Below are 12,160 nucleotides of genomic sequence, written 5' to 3' on the forward strand. Positions count from 1 at the left end.
TCACCAATAATGCCCCGCTCATTTTGTCCGAGCTCATGTTGACACGTCAACAAGTGCACTGCGACTGGTCAGGTGTGTGAGACTATGAATCACGATGACTGATCATCACGGCACCTGGTAGCCACACTTGGAACTGGACGGTGGCGCTGTGGCACATGGAAATCAAGCACCTCGTATTCTGGACATTAATGCTACCAAGTTTTGTTACTGGTACGGTAATTGGTTTCCGTGTTATACCGTTTTAAATAGGGAAAGTTTAATTATAACCACCTGCTATCAAAAAAGAATTCCGCTAAAGATGCAACTAAAGCAGGGATTTAGTTTCGCCTGATTTTTTAACCTTTTGTAGCTTTCATAGCAGTAACTTTCAGTGATGCGTCATGAGTGACGAATTTTGTTCGAAATCTACATTTCTCTTGTTGGCGTGTTAAAATTTTGCTTCGTTAGCCAAAACGCGGTAGAGTTGAGACATCATCGTCTCACTGACATGTGCAGACGCAGCTACGAGAGAGTTCTGAAACAGTGCTTTATTAAGCTTATTAAGTGATGAACGGAGAGCAAGAAAGGTCAATAACTTATGAAAAAGCACATCCCATAGACATGTAACGTCTTCACTTATCATGTTCCAAAACTCACAGCATTTCTCGTTTCACCAGCAATCGATGGCCCTTAAAAATTACATTATTTCATCGAAAAATTCAGTAGTTAGTAAACTAACATTGAACATAACGAAGTTTTGCATAATAACCATATGGTAAAATACTCTCCTCTTTGAATGCCATCATTTGCAAAAATCTCGTTTCGATATCTCAAACCGTTAATGAAGTATGAGAAATGGTATCATATTTAATTCTGGCTTTATCGCTAGCGTGCACGATCACAAATGAATGGGCTACATAAGATCATTTTTTCTCGAGATTGGTGACAGATAGAGAACATCCTCCAAGTCAATAGAAAAATTCAATACATTGGTTAACTTTCACGTACAGCAACATATTACGTAATAGACACCAAAAGTAAAATAATAGCGACCACTATTTTTTATTGGTTGGTTGGTTGGTTTGGGGAAGGAGACCAGACAGCGAGGTCATCGGTCTCATCGGATTAAGGAAGGACGGGGAAGGAAGTCGGCCGTGCCCTTTGAAAGGAACCATCCCGGCATTTGCCTGGAGCGATTTAGGGAAATCACGGAAAACCTAAATCAGGATGGCCGGACGCGGGATTGAACCGTCGTCCTCCCGAATGCGAGTCCAGTGTCTAACCACTGCGCCACCTCGCTCGGTTATTTTTTATTGCAAACTTTTTCGAATTTTTTGAACTGTCTTATTTAAATGCAAATATCACAATAACTATGAGCATTTACAAAATGCTGGGTACCCCGTCATGTAGCTGAAGTATAAAGCTACAATCAACGCAAAATGACATTTTTTTACCAAATAGTTTCTGTAAAATTGTTTGACAAGGATTGCAGGGTGTGTGCCTCTACTTAGTCATTGCAGCACGTCGCCAATTGGCCGAAAGGGGGCAAACAATGTTCGGCCTTTTTTTCTGAACAAAGGAATGAACTCATGCAGCGCTTCAGATGAAAATTGGTCATTGTACTCCGGCTACCGTATCCCTTGCATGCTCCTTGATGTCATTCAATTCACATTCAGTATTGCTTGGTTCTGTCAAGTGTTTTACTTTCCATCAGTGTTAGTTGGCCATTAACAGTGATAAACAGCAGTGCTATGGATAGGTTTACTGGTGAAGAGTGTGCCAATATGCACCTCGTGTACAGGTCCACTAAAAAACAATGTAGTGTGACTAGGGCCTCCCGTCGGGTACACCGTTCGCCGGGTGCACGTCTTTCTATTTGACACCACTTCGGTGACTTGCGCGTCGATGGGGATGAGATGATGATGATTAGTACAACACAACACCCAGTCCCTGAGCGGAGAAAATCTCCGACCCAAACGAGAATCCAACCCGGGCCCTTAGGATTAACAATCTGTCGCGCTGACCACTATATTTTCGATATAGTTCGTTGCGTTTGGTCTGGGCGTCACAAGACATCCGTTCAAGTTGATCGTTGATTCCTTTACTCAGTTTTTTTGTTACAGAGGGAAAGCAGCCCTCTGACCGAACAGGCTGAGCTACCGTGCCGGCACCACTCAGCTACAGGGGGCGGACTACAGGTTCACTGAATGCAATGGAAGAGAGGCATAACGGCCCTATGCTGAACTGTTCCTGGACTGATGTAATAAATTCCACACATAATCATGAGTAATGGCACAAAACTGAGATGTTATTATGTCACGAGTTCTAAGAGAGAGAAATTCAGGTTAACTGCCTAAGCTATAATTGAGACCGCGTAAGAAGATCCTTGACACCTTGTAACGCTGTTGCCAGCTTTCAGTTACTAAGTGCTTGTGGGTGCAAGCCAAAACAGCAAAACAGTAGCTGCCTGCAGAAGTACGTTAACACTGATTCGTTACCATAGAAACGTTTACAAAAGCGTATTACATTATTTTTTGAGGTAGGCGCGCGAAGCTGCCGCGTCCAGCGCACTGTAGCTGTCAGGGATTAACTTACGCCGACCCAACGGTAGAGACTCTGGGATGTGGGAGAGGTCTAGAGCGAAAGAAGGGTGCCCAATTGTAATGAGATAAGGGTACATATGGAATACAGGAAATATATAATTGAGGTTTTAGTGTATCGGTAGGTAATTAGATGTCATTTGAATCTAGAAGAGTGTCTGATATTGTGATGGTAACCATTCCAAATTCGGATTCTTGCTATGGGAAATCTTTTTGAGAACACAGCTGTGTGATGAAGTGGTAGAGAAAAAATTTTGCTCCAATGTAAAAGAAAGATTTGATGTGCTCTTCAGAAAAACCGCATCACAGTACTTTTAAGTCTGTGGGTTCTTACATTACTCTGTTTGGCGTGTTGTACATTTTGATTGTTGTATACTATAGGCTTCTTCACTGCTGTGATGGTATTTTGGCAGAAACAATTGGACTGTGGTAACAAACCGAATAAATCCTAATTACATTATCACTCTGTAATGGGCCACTGGAGATCATGGATCCCTTGTACCAAAATACTCAGAAGGTATCCCTGGGCAACATCTGCAAGTTTATCACAGGAGTTCTGATTCCTCCAGTACTTAACAGTATAACTAGTATTGCTTTTGTCACTAGTTCTTAACGTGAACTGCTTTTGCAAATTAGCTTAGATATCTGCATAACTGGCTTCAGGCAATCATTTTACTTCTCTTATTACCATTCTTGTTAACATAGTCATTCATTTAGTTCTGGATTTGACAATGACTACAAATTTTATCAGCATCTGTGGTTCCTGAGTGACTCTAACACTTTTTTCCAGTCTTTTCTACTCCTTAGTGACTATTATTGTAATGTTTATCATAACTTAATTAAATCTTTGTTTATGTTGAGTTCGTTCCCGATACAAATAATGTTCTATAAATTTAAGTAAATGTTATGTGAGTGTTAGTTTATTAGGAAATTAGTTAAAGTTTTTTTAACCTGATCGATACAATATTTTAATTGTTATACTTACTCTAAACTCATGGTGTAATTAGATTCAGGCTACAGGAAAATTTTTTAAATTCAGTTGACAGTTATTCCCACAACTGCTTCACACAACTAGTAAAACGGGAATGAAAGAACAAATGTTCAACAATCCTTAAATAAGTATAACAAGATTACAGACGTTCATTGCTGTACAGAAAAAACCAGTGAATAACCTGCCCGGTCACATGTACCATTAATGTAACTGTGGACACTCATGGGTTTAAAAAAATACACTGACGGAAAAAAATCGTAACATCGAGATGGAGTTGTGCGACATAAACTAATGTAGTTGGGCGTGTTTCTACACCTGAAAGATGACGCCTATTCAAATTTCGCGCTTGAATAACTCTTGCGCGTCGTATTGCATCTGCAGGAACAGTATAAGCTGCAGTTGGCACCACAGTGACAGAGTGAGCTGTGACAAATCGGTTACTTCAAGGACAATTCCGGGACAGATGCCCTGTAGCATGCCTTCCACTGGCGCCAAACCACCGCCATTTGGTGCATCAGTGGAGTGAAGAGAGAGCTGATTGGAGGCGAGGGTGGAAGTGTGCTTTGTTTTCTGAAGAATCGGGTTTTGTCTCGGTGCCACTGATGGCCCTGTGTTGGTTACAAGGAGGCTAGTTGAGAGCCTGCAAACAACCTGTCTGCGCTAAACACACTGGACCATCTGGAGTTGTGGTCAAGGGTGCGATTTCTTATGAAAGTGGTTATAGCACGCACCCCGACTGCAAATTTTTACATCAGTCTGGTGGTTCGACCTGTGGTTCTGCCATTTATGAACAGCTTTCCAAAGGATGTTTTTCAACAGGATAACGCTCGCCCGAGTATCTCTGTTATAACCCAACATACTTTACAAAGTGTTGACAAGTTCCCTCGGCCTGTTCGATAGCCAGATCTGTCTCCAGTCGAGCACACATGGGCCATCATCAGACGGCAACTTCCAGCGTCATCCGCTGCAGCATTAACCGTCCCTGTACTGACCGACCAAGTGTAACAGACATGGAACTACAGCCCACAAACTGACATGTGGCACCTGTACAACATATCTGCACGCTTGCATTCAGCATTGTAGCGGCTACAACGGTTATTAATGTACCATCATTTCACATTCTCACTGGTTTTTCTTGTGCTTACATTAACCTGTGATCGTGCAGTGTTAATCACTTAAAGATGTTACTTAGACAAATGTATTCCTGGAATTTTATTTCTCTATGCGTTTTTTTGGAGAATGATAGTTAGGATATAAAGATCCTGGTGTGGTTAGCGATTGGACGGTGAACTAATTTTTAATATTTTAATACATTTATCAAACAACAAAAGTGTACATGGGTGCTTGAGCCATGTACAGCTGACATTTAGCGGTGAGATCAATGTCTGTTTCGATAGTACTCGTACCCAGAAAAAGACGGCAACACTTATCTCTAAGTTTTTACATTTGAAGATTAGCCCGTTTTTCCGAGAATGTTTTCAACAACTGATACAGTCATTTTTAAAGGACCTTACTCAAAAATTGTAAATTTTTAGGAACGAAGAAAAACATTCTGCAGACCAGTATATGGAATGTAACAAGATCGGCTTTCTAATGTTTAAAGAACAGGATGAAATGCAAGTTTTATCTTATTGCAGTTGCTAAGTTTTGCAAGCTCTTTGAAAAAAATAAGTGCAGAATCTTGGAATAAGGTCCTTTTCTTGAGGAAGTAATTCATACATATGGTCAAGTTACGTTTTTAATAGTGTTTTAATTTGTTCTTTCTTTACTCGTAGATTTCCTCAGAACTTTAACTCTAATGAAAGTACGTACACAGTGGTTTCATTGACCATCATCATCATCAGCAGCAGTGTTACATACAGGCCACTTCGTCAAATTATCATAGAAATACCTATATCGATGCAGAATAAACGTTGAATGTTTTGCATTTTGTTCCTACTAATAGCCACTGGTCTAGTGTAAGCCTTTTCAAAATTAAAAACAGCAGACACTTTCAGAAATAAGAGATCGAATATATGCTTCTATAATTCTCCCTTGTATTCAGAAGTCACAACACCTGACCAACTTGCATAAAAAACATGGTTGGAACCTGACTTTCAGAAATAACAGCTGTTGAACTGCGAAAAGTGACGCATAGTGCATTAGATATTCCATTCCAAGCGAAATGGCGCAGCAGTTAAGCACGCTGGACTCACATTCGGTAGGCAGACGATTCACACCCGCGTCCGGCCATCCTGATTTAGGTTTTCCGTTATTTATCTAAATCGCTTCAGGCAAATGCCGGTATAGTTCCTTTGAAAAGGCGCGACCGACATTCTTCCCATCCTTTCCTAATCCGATGGGACCGATGATCTCGCTGTTTAGTCCCCCAAATCAACCAAACAACCAACCAAGCATTAGGTATTCAATAGATACTATGCGAATATGATCACCATTGAAAGCGTATTATTCCAGGAGTAAAGCCATTTCAAAAATGACGTTGCTCTAACAAAGTCACAAAAATACATTTACTACGTGTGGAATCAAGACTTATGTGTCTAGAATCTGGTAAGGTCCTTAACTCATTTTCTCAAAATTTGGAGTAAGGCTGAGACACGACTGTATCAAGTAGTAAACAACTCTTGCCACTTGAACTCTTTAAAAGGCTGCGCATTCGTGCCCAAAGGCTCTTGGAATTCGTTTACTTACCTGACACAGGCGATAACAGTAAGATTACTTAAGGCAAGTTACGACCTCACATTGAAATCCACGACGAGAAATGTAATCAATAAAGGTCGACAATTAACCCTTCAAAATGTCAGAAGAGTTTGGTTCAAAAATGGCTCTGAGCACTATGGGACTGAACTTGTGAGGCCATCAGTTCCCTAGAACTTAGAGCTACTTAAACCTAACTAACCTAAGGACATCACACACATCCATGCGCGAGGCAGGATTCGAACCTGCGACCGTAGCGGTCGCGCGGCTCCAGACAGTAGCGTCTAGAACCGCTTACAATAGTTTGGATACAGCAAGGTAAACGGACACTAGTCCGTGCAAGACGTTATAAAAATTCAAATATAGATGTCGGACAATAGACCTTTCAAATATTAAACAACTTTCACTACGGAAAAAATACAGTGGAACTGACCCTTTTAATGATTAGTGACTGAAAACAATTAAGGCAGAAAAATCAGGAAATAGATGCCGAGCACAAGGCCTTCAAATTTTAAACAAATTTCTGTATAGAAAACATAAAGCGGCACTGGTCATTTTTAGTGATTAGTGACTAAAAACAATTAATACAAAAATCAACGATAGATGTCTGGCATGATAAACGAATTTCAATATAGAAGGAATCAGTGGGCACTAGTCCTTATATGACCCGACATGATTTCCAAATCATTAACTGGTCTTTAGACTATTACTTGTAACAAAACGACCACAATGTCAACAGACATTTGCATCCGTTTCACGTTACTGAGAGAGTGCTATGTGGAATTTACATAACCAAACCTTTATACAGTTTGCAACCACCACAAGTGTAGTGCCGGAATTATCGAGCCAGTTAGCAGTCGTCCAAAACACTGGGGAGGGCGTCAGACACTGGAACAGTGGCCACTGCCCACAGCGAAGTACCACAGCAATACAACGTGCCACGTATTTAACAGCCGACAGCACATTATGTAAGCAGCCAGTTTGAGTTCTTAAAAACTGCGAAGCTATATGGGATTACGCATTTCAAAGACAAGATGGAGCACGAAACCTGCATAGTGAACAATGATTTTAAAATAGAAAATAGATTTATCACTTGGTACTGCTTGGCAGGGGCAGAAGCGCTAAACACGAACTGTGGCCGGCTCAACCAGAATGGGCGCGTTGGGACACCTGGTAGCGCGAGAACAAAAATTTCCGTCACACAGCATTTGCTCATCTGGATGTAGCTACAAGAACCGAACTGTCAGTTATTGTGCACTCTCTTTTAATATTGATCGGAAACAGGACTTTATCACAGGGATAAGCTCGCCGCGTAATACAGCGGTTCTCACCACAATTCCTTCCGGCGCGGTCGTTGACAAGTTCCGTGAGCCCCAACTCACCGCCGTGTGCGGTATCACACATTGTGCTTTTGCGGGCCAGCAGACACTTGGGCTCACTTCACATCCCGCTGCCGTGAACTCTCTCCTGGCCATGCTGTCTACCCGGCCCTGCCTCGCTCTGGCGGTGGCTCCGTCATCCGCAGGCGACTGGCCACGGTTCCATCCCACACCACTTGGAGGGGCTCATTGTCATGCGCACCGATCTCCGACCTTCTAACACGCCATGTGATCTTTGGCAGCAACTGCACGAAGTATCGATACCTCGCACCAGATGTATCACTCTACATTAATTATTTTTTGTGTTACGACTTGTTTCCGTCAGTGTATTTAGGTATGTCATCAAGGACTCGCGCTTAAGACTCAATCTTCATTAGTTGTTAAATGTGTCTGTTAAAAACCAAATCGCTCAAATTGTATATATGACTTAGTCCCCAGTAAAAACTGGCGTGTTTTGTGTGGTGAGTATCGCATGTCTCAAGGATCCTGGTGATCGGTTGCAGATGTTGCCTGCTCCCCAGAAGAAATAGAGGATCTGTCAGTGAAGTGTGCATGCGTCCAGAAAGGGTACGGCACACCCGAGGACAGAACGCAGTGCTTGCGACTCACAGCTGACCGGGATAAGCATGAGAGTACTGCACTACATGTGGCTCCCTCAGCCGCACGACACCCGCTTCGCTCAGAGAATAGCATTAATGGTTGGTACCATTTGAAAAAAACTTTAAGTGTGCGAGTGAGGGGCAGAGATCTGTAGTACTTCAAACACCAGGGGTGTTCCATATCGATTAACACTTTCCCAACTGCAGTCATTACATGAGTGGACAACATGGAATGTGATCATCATTGCTTAGGATGGCTTCTGTGAACAAAAACTTCCCAGATGAGTTCTAAATTCCTTGCTCTTCTTCCTTCCTTGCTTCGTTTTGTAGTGTCAACTACTTTCCAGTCTTCCTTGCCTCCTTGGTAAGTCATTCAATCATTACACCCTTTTTCATTCTCTTTTTAAAGAGTTTTTTCAGCACATGTTCTCATTCTTCAAACAGATTATCATAATTTTCACCACAGGTATTTCAAGTCTTTTAGTAACTTTTAATATGTCATCCGCTCCACCACTGAATTAAATCTCAGCATCAGAAACCGCTATTTCGCTATTGTTATTCCAGACATATCTTGGATATATCTTCCAAATTTTGGAATTGAATGACTCATTAGCATTTTCAGTGAATCAGCAGACACATCCTTTTATTTCCTTAAAACTAAAATCTACTTTAAAAACCATATTTCCACTATATGCAGCAGATTCTGTAACACTGAAATAGGGTTTCACTTCTTTGATCGTAGAATTTGGTCTGTGGTTATGATTATTAATATTCGCCTATAAATTACTGAGTCTGTTTGCTTGAAAGCATGCTTTCCTTGTTTTATAGTATGCTTTGAGCGTTCCCATTTATAAATAAAAAAACACCTTATGAATTGCACTAATAAAGCTACAGACACTAGGCTCCATACTCAAAAACACAACACAGTTGAAGCAACAAATTTCCCTAAAGCAATCAACTGAAGAGTTTATCTGTACCTAAAAATATGATATCGCAATTACAGAGCCGTTCTGTGACACAGAAGAATGAGATATGCACTGAGGAGCCAAAGAAACTGGTACACTTGCGTAATATCGTGTAGGCGGCCCCCGAGCACCCAGAAGTGCCGCAACACGACGTGGCATGGACTCGACTAATATCTGAGGTAGATCTGGAGGGAATTAACACCATGAATCCAGCAGGACTGTCCATAAATCCGTAAGAGTACGAGAGGGTGGAGATCTCATCAGAACGGCATGTTGCAAGGCATCCCATATATGCTAAATAATGTTCATGTTTGGGGAGTCTGGGGACCATTGGAAGTGTTTAAACTCAGAAGAGTGTACCCGAGCCACTCTGTAGCAATTCTGGACGTGTGGGGTGTCGCATTGTCCTGCTGCAATTGCCCAAGTCTGTCGGAATGCACAGTCGACATGAATGGATGAAGGTGATCCGACGGGACGCTTACGTACGTGTCACCTGTCAGAGATATCTAGACGTATCAGGGGTCCCATATCACTCAAACTACACACTCCCCACACCATTACAGAGCCTCCATCAGTTTGAACAGTCCCATGCAGTGTCCATGGATTCATGAGATTGTCTCCATTAACCGTACACCTCCATCGGCTCGATACAATTTGAAACGAGACTCGTCAGGCCAGACAACATGTTTCCAGTCAGCAACAGTCCAATGTCGGTGTTGACTGGCCCAGGCGAGGCGTAAATCTTTTTGTTGTGCAGTCATCATTGGTATATGGGTGGGCCTTCGGCTCCGAAAGCCCACATCGATGATATTTCGTTGAATGTTTCACACGTTGGCACTTGTTGATGGCCCAGCACTGAAATTTGCAGCACGATTCTCTTCAATCGTCGTTGGTCCTATTCTTTCAGGATCGTTTTCCAGCTGCAGCGATGCCGGTGATTTGATGTTTTACCGAATTCCTGATATTCACGGTACAGTTGTGAAATGGTCGTACGGGAAAATCCCCACTTCATCGCTACCTCGGAGATGCTGTGTCCCATCGCTCGTGCGCCGACTATAGCACCACGTTCAAACTCACTTAAATCTTGAAAACCTGCCATTGTAGCAGCAGTAACCGATCTATCAACTGTGCCAGAAACTTGTTGTCTTATATAGGCGTTTCCGACCGCAACGTCATATTCTGCCTATTTACATACCTCTGGATATGAATATCCATGCCTATACCAGTTTCTTTGGCGCTTCAGTGTAATTCTCAAAGTACATCTACATCCACATCTACATGATTACTCTGCAATTCACATTTAAGTGCTTGGCAGAGGGTTCATCGAACCACAATCATACTATCTCTCTACCATTCCACTTCCGAACAGCACGCGGGGAAAACGAACACCTAAACATTTCTGTTCGAGCTCTGATTTCTCTTATCTTATTTTGATGATCATTCCTACATATGTAGGTTGGGCTCAACAAAATATTTTCGCATTCGGAAGAGACAGTTGGTGACTGAAATTTCGTAAATAGATCTCGCCGCGACGAAAAACATCTTTGCTTTAATGACTTCCATCCCAACTCGCGTATCATATCTGCCACACTCTCTCCCCTATTACGTGATAATACAAAACGAGCTGCCCTTTTTTGCACCCTTTCGATGTCCTCCGTCAATCCTACCGGGTAAGGATCCCACACCGCGCAGCAATATTCTAATAGAGGACGAACGAGTGTAGTGTAAGCTGTCTCTTTAGTGGACTTGTATCTTCTAAGTGTCCTGCCAATGAAACGCAACCTTTGGCTCGCCTACCCCACAATATTATCTATGTGGTCTTTCCAACTGAAGTTGTTCGTAATTTTAACACCCAGGTACTTAGTTGAATTTACAGCCTTGAGAATTGTACTATTTATCGAGTAATCGAGTTCCAACGGATTTCTTTTGGAACTCATGTGGATCACCTCACACTTTTCGTTATTTAGCGTCAACTGCCACCTGCCACACCATACAGCAATCTTTTCTAAATCGCTTTGCAACTGATACTGGTCTTCGGATGACCTTACTAGACGGTAAATTACAGCATAATCTGCGAACAACCTAAGAGAACCGCTCAGCTTGTCACCCAGGTCATTTACATAAATCAGGAACAGCAGAGGTCCCAGGACGCTTGCCTGGGGAACACCTGATATCACTTCAGTTTTACTCGATGATTTGCTGTCTATTACTACGAACTGCGACCTTCCTGACAGGAAATCACGAATTCAGTCGCACAACTCAGACGATACCCCATAGGCCTGCAGCTTGATTAGAAGTCGCTTGTGAGGAACGGTGTCAAAAGCTTTCCGGAAATCTAGAAATACGGAATCAACTTGAGATCCCCTGTCGATAGCGGCCATTACTTCGTGCGAATAAAGAGATAGCTGCGTTGCACAAGAACGATGTTTTCTGAAACCATGCTGATTACGTATCAATAGATCGTTCCCTTCGAGGTGATTCATAATGTTTGAATACAATATATGCTCCAAAACCCTACTGCAAACCGACGTCAATGATATAGGTCTGTAGTTCGATGGATTACTCCTACTACCCTTCTTAAACCCTGGTGCGACCTGCACAATTTTCCAATCTGTAGATACAGATCTATCGGTGAGCGAGCGGTTGTATATGATTGCTAAGTAGGGAGCTATTGTATCAGCGTAATCTGAAAGGAACCTAATCGGTATAAAATCTGGACATGAAGACTTGCCCGTATCAAGCGATTTGAGTTGCTTCGCAACCCCTAAGGTATCTACTTCTAAGAAACTCATGCTAGCAGCTGTTCGTGTTTCAAATTCTGGAATATTCCATTCGTCATCCCTGGTGAAGGAATTTCGGAAAACTGCGTTCAGTAACTCCGCTTTAGCGGCACAGTCGTCGGTAACAGTACCATCGGCACTGCGCAGCCAAGGTATTGACTGCGTCTTGCCGC

At 42.3% G+C, this 12,160-nt stretch overlaps 1 protein-coding gene across 1 annotated transcript in view; it reads left to right on the forward strand.

Moving 5' to 3' along the window:
• LOC124556143 (glycine-rich cell wall structural protein-like) overlaps positions 1–12,160 on the forward strand; it is a 139,865-nt gene that overhangs the window by 30,470 nt on the left and 97,235 nt on the right. Inside the window, exon 3 of the mRNA XM_047130157.1 lies at positions 8,147–8,341. The gene's annotated coding sequence lies outside the window, so the exon portion shown is untranslated. The remainder of the gene's footprint in view (positions 1–8,146; positions 8,342–12,160) is intronic.

This window comes from Schistocerca americana, chromosome X, assembly GCF_021461395.2.
Source record: "Schistocerca americana isolate TAMUIC-IGC-003095 chromosome X, iqSchAmer2.1, whole genome shotgun sequence".
In the NCBI taxonomy this organism is placed as follows: domain Eukaryota; kingdom Metazoa; phylum Arthropoda; class Insecta; order Orthoptera; family Acrididae; genus Schistocerca; species Schistocerca americana.